Source organism: Ambystoma mexicanum, chromosome 1p, assembly GCF_040938575.1.
Source record: "Ambystoma mexicanum isolate Mex_15411 chromosome 1p, UKY_AmexF1_1, whole genome shotgun sequence".
In the NCBI taxonomy this organism is placed as follows: domain Eukaryota; kingdom Metazoa; phylum Chordata; class Amphibia; order Caudata; family Ambystomatidae; genus Ambystoma; species Ambystoma mexicanum.
In genome coordinates this window covers 204,965,665-204,975,191 of record NC_090921.1, presented here as the reverse complement: position 1 = coordinate 204,975,191, position 9,527 = coordinate 204,965,665, and the positions used below count along the sequence as shown (strand labels likewise).

The following is a 9,527-nucleotide window of genomic DNA, read 5'->3' as shown; positions in this document are numbered from 1 at the left end:
GGGTCGAGGCTTTCCCTGTTAAAGACGCTACAGCCATGACCACTGCAAAGACCATGTTAAAGGAATTCTTCCCATGGTTCGGTTGCCGAGAGTTATCTGGTCGGATAATGGTCTGCATTTTATCGCTGCTGTAATTCTACAGATATGTACGGCATTGCAATTTGACAAACGATTCCATTCGGCCAGACATGCTCAGAGCACCGGATTAGTGGAAAGACACAATGGTATCATAAAAAAAAGCTCGCTAAGACGTGTGCCAGCACCAAACTAAAATGGCCGGACGTCTTACCGATTGTGTTACTTTCAATGCAGACAACCCCTCAAACTAAGACTGGGCTCTCTCCCTTTGAGGTGGTAATGGGGAGACCTGCTAATATTTGGGGTTTGCCTAAAAGCTGCGCATTGCGCGATGTAGAAAATGTACTTCTCTCCGACTACTGTAACCAGTTAATTAAAAACCTGTATTTCATTTATCACCAGGTGTTTTCAGCTTTACCTATACGGTTCACGGGCCCAGGACACGATATACAGCCTGGAAGTTGGGTCCTAGTGAAGGCCTACGAAAGGTCTTCCTGTCTCGCTCCTCGTTGGAAGGGACCCTACCAGGTGCTGTTGGTCACTCGGACAGCAGTGCGGGTGGCTGGAAAGAAACACTGGATCCACGCGACGCATGTCAAGAAACTTCCTCACCCGACGCCACACGTTACAGAAGAAGCAGAACCCCTCGCTGATGCTACAGTCCCTGATCTTGGAGTAGCAAACAGCGCTGTGAGTGCGTCGGAGAATTTCTCTGAGCCCGTGGAGCTTGGGGAACAGTCCATTTCGTCTCCGCACTCTTTTGAAAAATCACTTCCGGAAAATACTGTTTCAAGCTCTGCGACTTCCGTCGCCTCCGATACGTCGCTTCCCTCAAGAAGTGACAACACCTTATTTTTGGACCAAACAATCTTGGGTACCACCAGGTACAACCTTCGACGAAGAAAATAGAACTACGGCACGGGTTTTTCCGTGCATTTGAGAAAGATAAGTGATCGAAAGTTTTCCTTTGTATAAGAAAGTTTCTGTTGAACAAAAGGGAAAAAAAGGGATTCTGCTGGCTAGGGTTGGGAAGGACTAAGAAATCGCGCGACCGTAGCGTCGCCAGCAACGACCATTGGGGTCGTCGATTGAGGAACTACAATGCCTGCCACCTCCACTGCTGCTCCCCGCACTGGACTTGTGAATAAGGGGGTGACCAACTTGGACAATGAACAATGTGCCTGGGCCCCGAAAACGTACTGCTGTGTTTTGATAACGATAATTGTTATTTTTGCAATTACTGCTGTAGGACTTTGGTACTTTGAAGAAATCTATCCTCTAAAACCTTTACTACCGACCGAGATTGTACCAACTGCTTTGACTCCCTCTGTACACCTTCATACTCTGTCCCCTAGAGACTCCCAACATAGACAAAAGTATCATAATAACACTCTAATGATAGTAATGAATGCAACGCATGCCATTTTTAATAAGAATAATTTTTGGATTTGCACTCATTTACCGCAACATGGGAACAAGGGACTGGGATGGTATATTCACCCTTTACCTTTAACGACTGCTTGCTATGGCTCTCTTAGAGCACTATTCTTTGGCCGTTGGAAGGATAGCATCTCAGGGAACTTTGATGGAACTAATTTGAATGATTTCGAGAAACGTGAATTAACTCCCCTGGGATGCTCGCTTTTTGCAAATAGAAGTAAACCTAATGTCGCTTCTATTAGGCCGTCTGATAAACTGTCTCTTCTGCTATTTCTTTGTTGTTGTATCCAATGTCTACCAAGTATATGTTCAATGCTAGGGGGATGTTGCGCTCAGGCGATAGGTGCAATAGGACATAAAGTGTATGCCCCGGATAAAACCTCTAAGGAGTATGTACTGAAAGAGATCTTAGTAAAAGATCTAATGGCGATAGATATTTCTGACAGCTATTCAGGGTGTATGGACGATGACACATGGAATTATTTTCAGGGAGATCAGAAGTAGTTTAGCACTTGGCATAGGCCAAAAGGAGGGTTTGTCAAACTAGAAATTATATCGTGCCTCCTATTGCTATGAATATATGTATATTGGCCTACGCCAAGCTGCTAACAAGCTGCTTATAAACTACATGTGAATAAACTCGCATTGCAAGGTCCTGACCTTTGAAAACATGTAAACTGTCATTTTGGGTCAAGCCGCCATTTTAGGTTTTCTTGCTCTATAAAGTCACCATGTGAGCTAAAATGGTAGCCTATGTTATTCAGAACAGAACTCGATTGTCATGACCTCTGTACAGCTAATGTATAACTTGCCTGCAGGCCACTTGTTAGGGCCATGAGCTGAGACCTTGTCCTTCTGCTGACCTGTGTGCAATGGATTACCTGTATCACCGAAACTGATCTATAATTGAATGAGAACACCTGCTTAACTACATTGTATAAACTAAGTCCCGCATTGTAATGTTAGGCCTAGAGCATACATTATTACCATTTCTTCTTGTTAATGTATAAACCTAAGATGAACTAGATTTGACCTGGCAAGGGACCCTAGAGCAGTAGCTTATTTATGGAATGGTTAACCTGCAGAAAGGCTGGAGAAATGTATAAAAGCCTGAGTGTTTCAATGAAGATTTGCACTCACTGAGCACACCGAACCACGCCGGAGTTCGCTGTGTTGTACTGAGGGTCGTTAGCTATCTGAATTTTGTTCTGTTCTTTTGTAACTGGATTCAGTATAAAATAAAGTACTTTGTATGTTCCTTTGTAACCTGTGTTTGGTGTGTTTCCTTTTTGGTTACCCTGCCTCATATTAGTTCCTTGTTTTCACATAGGGTGCCTGCCATGTCTTCTCCCATCACGACAGCTCAGGGGAGACCTTGAAATACTCCACTGTGCTGGTGTGGCAGGGGGCAAATGGCAGGGAGTTCGGACGGTCACCTGGGGGGCCCTGCCCTAAGGCCGGCCCTGCCTGGACTCACCACACAATATCAGTTCTATAGGATGCATTCCCATATCTACCCTGGCTCCTAGGATGAATCAGTACGTAAGAGAGCAACACACTGGGGGCTCATACGGCAACACAAACCACACATGCCCAACTCACCTAGAATCTCACTGACACACACACCACGGGTACTTCGGTTCTGCACCTGACATGTAGGATTTGCACCTCCGCCCCCCTTCCCCCCAGTAAATCCCCTGCCCCACTAAAGCCCCCCAGCCCCTCTTCTACATAACCTAGCGCCAAGAAGTAACCGTAATTGGCCAACGGCACCCTATATAAGCCAAGTTACATTACAAATGCAGTAAATAACACATTTTGATATTTTAATTTACAAGAAATACTGTATTTTCAATGACTTTGCCTATTGAGCTGCTCTCCCTATATTAACCCAAACCATTATTTAAAAACAGGCTTCATTTTGGGAGGAGTCACTGGGAGCGCTTTAGACGGTGTTTTTTCGCCGTGTCCAATATTCCAGCGCTGCGAAACCTCCTCGCTTCAGTGCGCGCTGTATTTAACCTGATAGTTTATTTTCTGTCGCTTGCTTTGTGCAAACCTTACAAACGTGGTTTCAGGAAAAGTCTTATGAAGTTTGTACCCATTGTTCATTGGCATACATAGCTACGTGAAGTCGCAAAATCAGACACATATCATTTTAAGAACACGTCGACTGACCGTAAACCTGAGGTGGGCGTGAACCTTATGTCCGAGACCTCACAACAATGTAATTTATTTTATGTGGAACTATTAAGGAGCTTTGCTTTATTTCCGCTATTCAGCGGCATTAATGTGATCAAAAGTGTTGCGGTCAAATAACATAAAATACATAAGTATTCATTTTGTGAAATTAATAAAGGGGCTCGTCCGGGATTTGAACCCGGGACCTCACGCACCCGAAGCGAGAATCATACCCCTAGACCAACGAGCCTCTGCACAACAGCACTGCCATCATGTGTCCTTGTCACTCAATATCTAGCTCTTGATGCAACTGGGTTGCTATTGTTTAAGGCTTAGTCTTAAAGTCTTAGAGCCAGTCAAGCAAAAGTATTTTTTCTTGGGGTTAGTGGTAACAGTTCCCTCAAGTAACAGTACTAGGTTTAGGGCATCACTGCCTTTTATTGAAAGGGTCATTCACAGCCTTTTGCCACAGTGAGATGGTCTGTAGCATCAGTTCCTCTGAGTGTGAGTGGTATGATGACCCTGCAATGACCCTGCAATGACCTGGTAAGTGACATCATTGCCTCTAAGGGTCGTGGCCAACCCTCTTCCCGTGACGGGTCTAGCCATACCCCTCTTCCAGGTGACAGGTCTAGCCACAACCCTCTTCCAGGTGGCAGGTCTAGCCACACCCCTCTTCCTGGTGAAATGAAACAGGCCATTGATCTATTGAGCACATCTGTTCCTGACTCCGGTTAAAAGAGCCATGATTCGCCCGTGGGACGTGGAGCGGAGGCTTTCCTTGATTTCGTGTAAATGATAACACGGGAATGCAGGAATGGTAGTAGTTAATGAGTGAATATAATATACTTTTGCTCGTCAAGTTTGCCCGGCCAGAATGCAGCACTATGTCCCACAGCTCAGAGCTTGCTGTGGTGTGCAGTAAAAGTAATTCAGGTCCAGTCACACAGGACAGCTCTACTTCACTAATCAAAAAGTTAAAGCTTCCAGCTTTTCCTGTGCAGACGAGGTAGCCGAGTGGTGAAGGCGATAGACTGCTAATCCATTGTGCTCTGCACGTGTGGGTTCGGAACCCATCCTCGTCGTCCGTTTTCTTCACACGTTTTAAATATGGGTGGTAGTGTTTACCAAAAAAAATAAATATCTAATTTACTACAATGCTACGGATCTTTATTTGTCCTTCCCTGACAGATGAACGCTAATCATTCTGTGATGTCAAAACATACACCAGTTTTCAGGGAGAGGGAACGACTGATACCAGTACATGCTGCCTCAATTCTCCGAAAATTACCATCCCACTCAAGGGAAATTTATTTTTTCATTATTGGTAATTTCTTTGTGCGTATAATAATACTAATTTGCTTTTACACAGCACTACGAAGCCTCAGGCATCTTCTCACCCACAGTGTTTGGTAAGGATGAAAGGCGGAGTTTGGCCCTGGCCGGATTCAGTACAGATGTTGCTGACCAGTAATTACAATTAGCATTACTGTTACAATTACAATTAGCAGAATCCCCAGAGGATAAATAAGGGCCCTACACATCAGTCACGCTACAAATGCATTCAGACATTTCTTGAATTCGTGGGCATTGCGGAAGGAGCTGCTCATATTGTTTAGGGTTTGTGGGAAGATCAGTTATGTAATTCCACCGAAGTTCCTGGTTATGTAATTACCTGTCGGTGTGCGTTGCTGGAGGGTCATGCCCGACCATCGTCGGAATCGCTGGCGAGGTCCCGCTTGGTGCCGGCACGCGCCCTGAATCCCTGATTGTGCCACAGCGGATCACATGTGGAAATAAAATGCAGCCCAACGGCAACACGCCAACAACCGCCGGCTCCTCTGGCAACGCCCGCAGTGTTCGGGCGCATGTGACAGGAGGTCCCTGTACACGATCCAAAAAAAGACACGCATTGGCAAAGCCAATAGTTTTAGCATTTTATTTTTTTGTTTTTAACAGGACTTTATTGAGAGGACACACATACTGAGCGCACACTTGTTTAAGACAATCTTATTACACCAGCAGCACAGTTATAGCTACAGTTAAGCAATTAACTCTTAAGAATACTTTGAAATAATGGCAGTCACTCGCATCACCACGTTTGCTGTTACTGCTTGGATGATGTATATTGGGCGATGAGGGCAGGGAGTGACCCGAATGGCTGTATAGAGATTAGCCTGGCCATGGGCAGTCACTGGTTAGGTAAGTAAATAAATAACATCCACAAGCCCTGTATCCCTGCTGACATCGCTCACCTCGCTTTACTCCAATGTAATCAATTCAGGTAATAGGTGGTTCTTCAGTGCACCCAACAGCCAAAACTAAAAATGGCTCAATTCTTAAGATTATTACGCAATGCTTCACCAAGACACCACCAATCTCACAATTGCTCCCTGAAACACCAGGTCTGACTCACATAATGACCCAAAAAAACAGTGAGCCAGTGTCACAGAACTGCCTTGTGAATGCTAGAAACACTAGGCCATTCTCATCCGAGCACTGAAGCACAACACAAACAGCAAGTCTCACCTGATCGTTCACCGGACAAATCTCACAAAATGAATTGTAAAAACAAGGCACAATGCACTCTATTTTGAAGCAAGAGGATGTATGTAGAACAGGAACAACACATTCACTTTTCCATACATAGCACCTACATACATAGCAGTCATGCATTTGTATAGCACTGTCCTGTTCAATGCTCCTCATTTTAGTGACTCACTTTGGAAAGATAAAAAGCTAAAGGGAGGGGGCGTGGCTACATGGCCACGTAAAAGACCTGTATCTCGGAGCTCCTGCTGATCCGATGAAGATCCGAATGCTGAACAGGTATAATAAACAAGATATGAACAGTAAAATGGAAGTCACAGCAGCATGAATATGCCGGGCACATAGTGCTGAAAACCCAGATGAGACTTGCATGCAGGCCAGAACACGGAAGAAAAGTTTGGATGGTGTGGCGGGCGAGTGCAACAAAATGGCGCCTAGCCTAGAACAAAGGAAAGGAGAATCCACGCAGCGCGTTTGAATCAAAACAGAGCCCTGATCTCAAGGGGAAGCAGCACCAGAGCCCACATGAAGAGGTTAGAAGATAACAGCAGCTACAGTGTGTCAGGAGGAGCTGAACTGCAAATGGCTGGCAGACTCAGGCAGAAACTCTGAGAAGCGATGCATACTTTGTGTCAAGGAACGCATGCTGAGGCGGCAGAGTGCAGTCGTGGAGAACACGCAGGACGCAGGTGTCTACTAAGCGGCTGTGCGAAGAGCGGGGCCGCCGAGATTAGGCATATGTACCTGAGACGGTAGGAGAATCGAAATAGTGCCAGATCAGCAGGCACAGACAAACAGAACACTGAGACACAACACAGGACCCAGCTTCGAGAAACGAATGACGTGGAAAGGAAAGCTAGAAAACAATGAACACGGAGCAGATGTGCTGAGTGCCCACAGAGAGTATGCAAACTGAGTACTAATGTACTTAAAGTGCCGAGGAGGGTGAACATTTATATGTCAAAAGCCAGTAAGACTCACTCACAGTGCCACCATTATTCACTACAACATTGACTTAGGGTGCACAGCAGACCGAAAGGCATCGAGTGTTCTTATGCCCCCGAAAAGAGGATCTAGAGTGTTTTGGGCAATGTCCAATGTGTGGGATAGAGGAGTAGGGGTGCTTAGCCCCAGCCACGTTGGAATACCATAAGGACCATTGAGAGGAAGCCTAACAGAAGGGGCCGTGGAGACTGTCACAGAAGGTCAGAATCAGTTTTAACACCACAAAGCAGTCTTGGGGTGGAGACTCTAATCAGACTCAGCTGCAACGAGGGCTGCAAGGGTCTTAAAGTGGCACACACACCAATGGACAGCAGGCAGACACAATGGGCCTCATTACGACCCTGGCGGAGTGGGATACCGCCAGCGGTAATCGCGGCGGACCCGTCCGCCCTACTACGAGTTCCCTTAGCGCCATGGAGGTTTTCTCCGCCTGGTTTTACCGGGCGGAGAAAACCATGGCGCTAAGGGACCTCGTTGTTAATTACGCCGCCGTACTTTACGGCGGCGTAATTAACTCCTTCCCCACTCCCATTATACCCTATGGGGCAAGAATGGGAATGGGGAAGGGTAAAATGGGGATTGGGGATTTACCGCTCCGCCAAGGTCGGCATGGGGTGGTAAATCCGCCAACCCCCATGGCGCTATCGGCGGCTTTCCGCCATGCTCCGCAGTGCATTTTGCACCGCGAATTCCGCCAGGGTCGTAATGAGGGCCAATGTATTTGGAGCTGTTGACACATCACCAAAGTTAGGGGGGCCACAAGTGTAACACTGGCAAGCCGGAAGCACGGATGGTAAAAGACCCTTATACAATCCAGATGAGACAAGAGGCGTGGATTACAAGGCAACATGTACACGTGCCAACTCCTCGCTAATTCACCAGACACAGAACTGTGGGCGCTGCTCTGAAGCTGAGGAACAGAGGGTGGCAACACCAGCGGCCCAGAGGCACGGTAAACAAAGCTCCTGAAAATGAATGTATAACAAACTCTGGGGTATTTGGGCCCCCAGTAGAGGGCATAAGCAGCCTCCAGACCCAGGCAGGCATAGACTACATAGAGAGGAAGAAGAGCAGATTCATACATAGATCAAGGGGCTAGGAGGAGCACATCATCATTGAGACTCCTCACCAGCCTTTGACATACCTTTGAAGTGACAGAATACGTGCAGGGAATGTGAATAATTCCAGAAATACTTCCTGGATTCTGTCCATGCAAGGCTTTCCTGTGGAGGTGAGATATGGCCAAAACTAGAAAAGTCACCTCGTGCAAGGTTTGACTGACTTGCATAATTGTGCTCGAGAAAACTGTCTCGAGGACGAAAGTCTCGAAACACAAGACAGCATGGAGGTGTACCTGAATTCCCTGAATTCCCTGCACAAAGTCTATGAAGAAGACACATGCAAGGGGATGCCCACAGTTTATATGGATGGGTGCTCCTACCATGCTGAGAACAATCAGGAAAAGAAACTGATGGCCAGCGTTGGGCATGGCTGGGTGAATGAGGCCTCGGAGCCCTCAGCCAGATACAAGATCGGTTCCCAAAGTAGTCAGGTGGTGGAGTTGATGGCGGTTCATCAGGCCATCCTCACTGCCATGCAACACTGAATCCACAAACTAATAATAATCATGGATTCAGATTATGTCAGGAACGGGTTCGTGGAGTACCTGATTAATTGGGAAACCAGAGGGATGCTGTGTGCAAACAATAACCCACTCAAGCATGGCAAATGAATACAATCTATCAATGATCTGGTCACCTCTAATGAGATATCCATCTACTGGAAGAAGATCATGGGTCATTCCAGAATAGAGGGACCAGACAAATCTGGGTATGACCTGGCTGACCAGCTGGCCAAAACCAGAGCTGTCCATGGTGATCTCATAGAGATTTAGTTCCTGTTGGTGGAAATCCAGGTCACTGCTGTTACCAGGTCCCAAAAATATGCCCAAAATGAACTCTCAACTGCCCAGTGGAGTAAGGAGACACCAGATGCTGATTTGCTCACGTCACAAAAAGGAGATCCGATAATTGGGAAATGTTATCAACACATTGAAGACCCTGTGAATTTTGATCTGAACGAAAACAATTACATCAGGAAAGAGGATCTCCGGGTGTTGATGAAGTTTCCCAAAACATTCAGAATCCAAGACAGTTTGTTGGTACAGAGATCCATCACTGGATGTGACCAGTGGGTTGTGCCTACCTCACTTCAAAGCCATATGCTAATCACGCCCATGACGCAGGCACAGCTGGTCATCAGGGGTTTCATAC

At 46.4% G+C, this 9,527-nt stretch overlaps 2 non-coding genes across 2 annotated transcripts; one reads left to right on the top strand and one right to left on the bottom strand.

Annotated features, from left to right (window-relative positions):
* Positions 1-3,877: 3,877 nt before the first annotated feature.
* Positions 3,878-3,949, bottom strand: TRNAP-CGG (transfer RNA proline (anticodon CGG)). The gene has a single exon. It is a non-coding gene; the product is annotated as a tRNA-Pro (tRNA).
* A 753-nt stretch (positions 3,950-4,702) lies between these two features.
* On the top strand, positions 4,703-4,784 carry TRNAS-GCU (transfer RNA serine (anticodon GCU)). Its single transcript has one exon. It is a non-coding gene; the product is annotated as a tRNA-Ser (tRNA).
* The last annotated feature ends 4,743 nt before the right edge of the window (positions 4,785-9,527 follow it).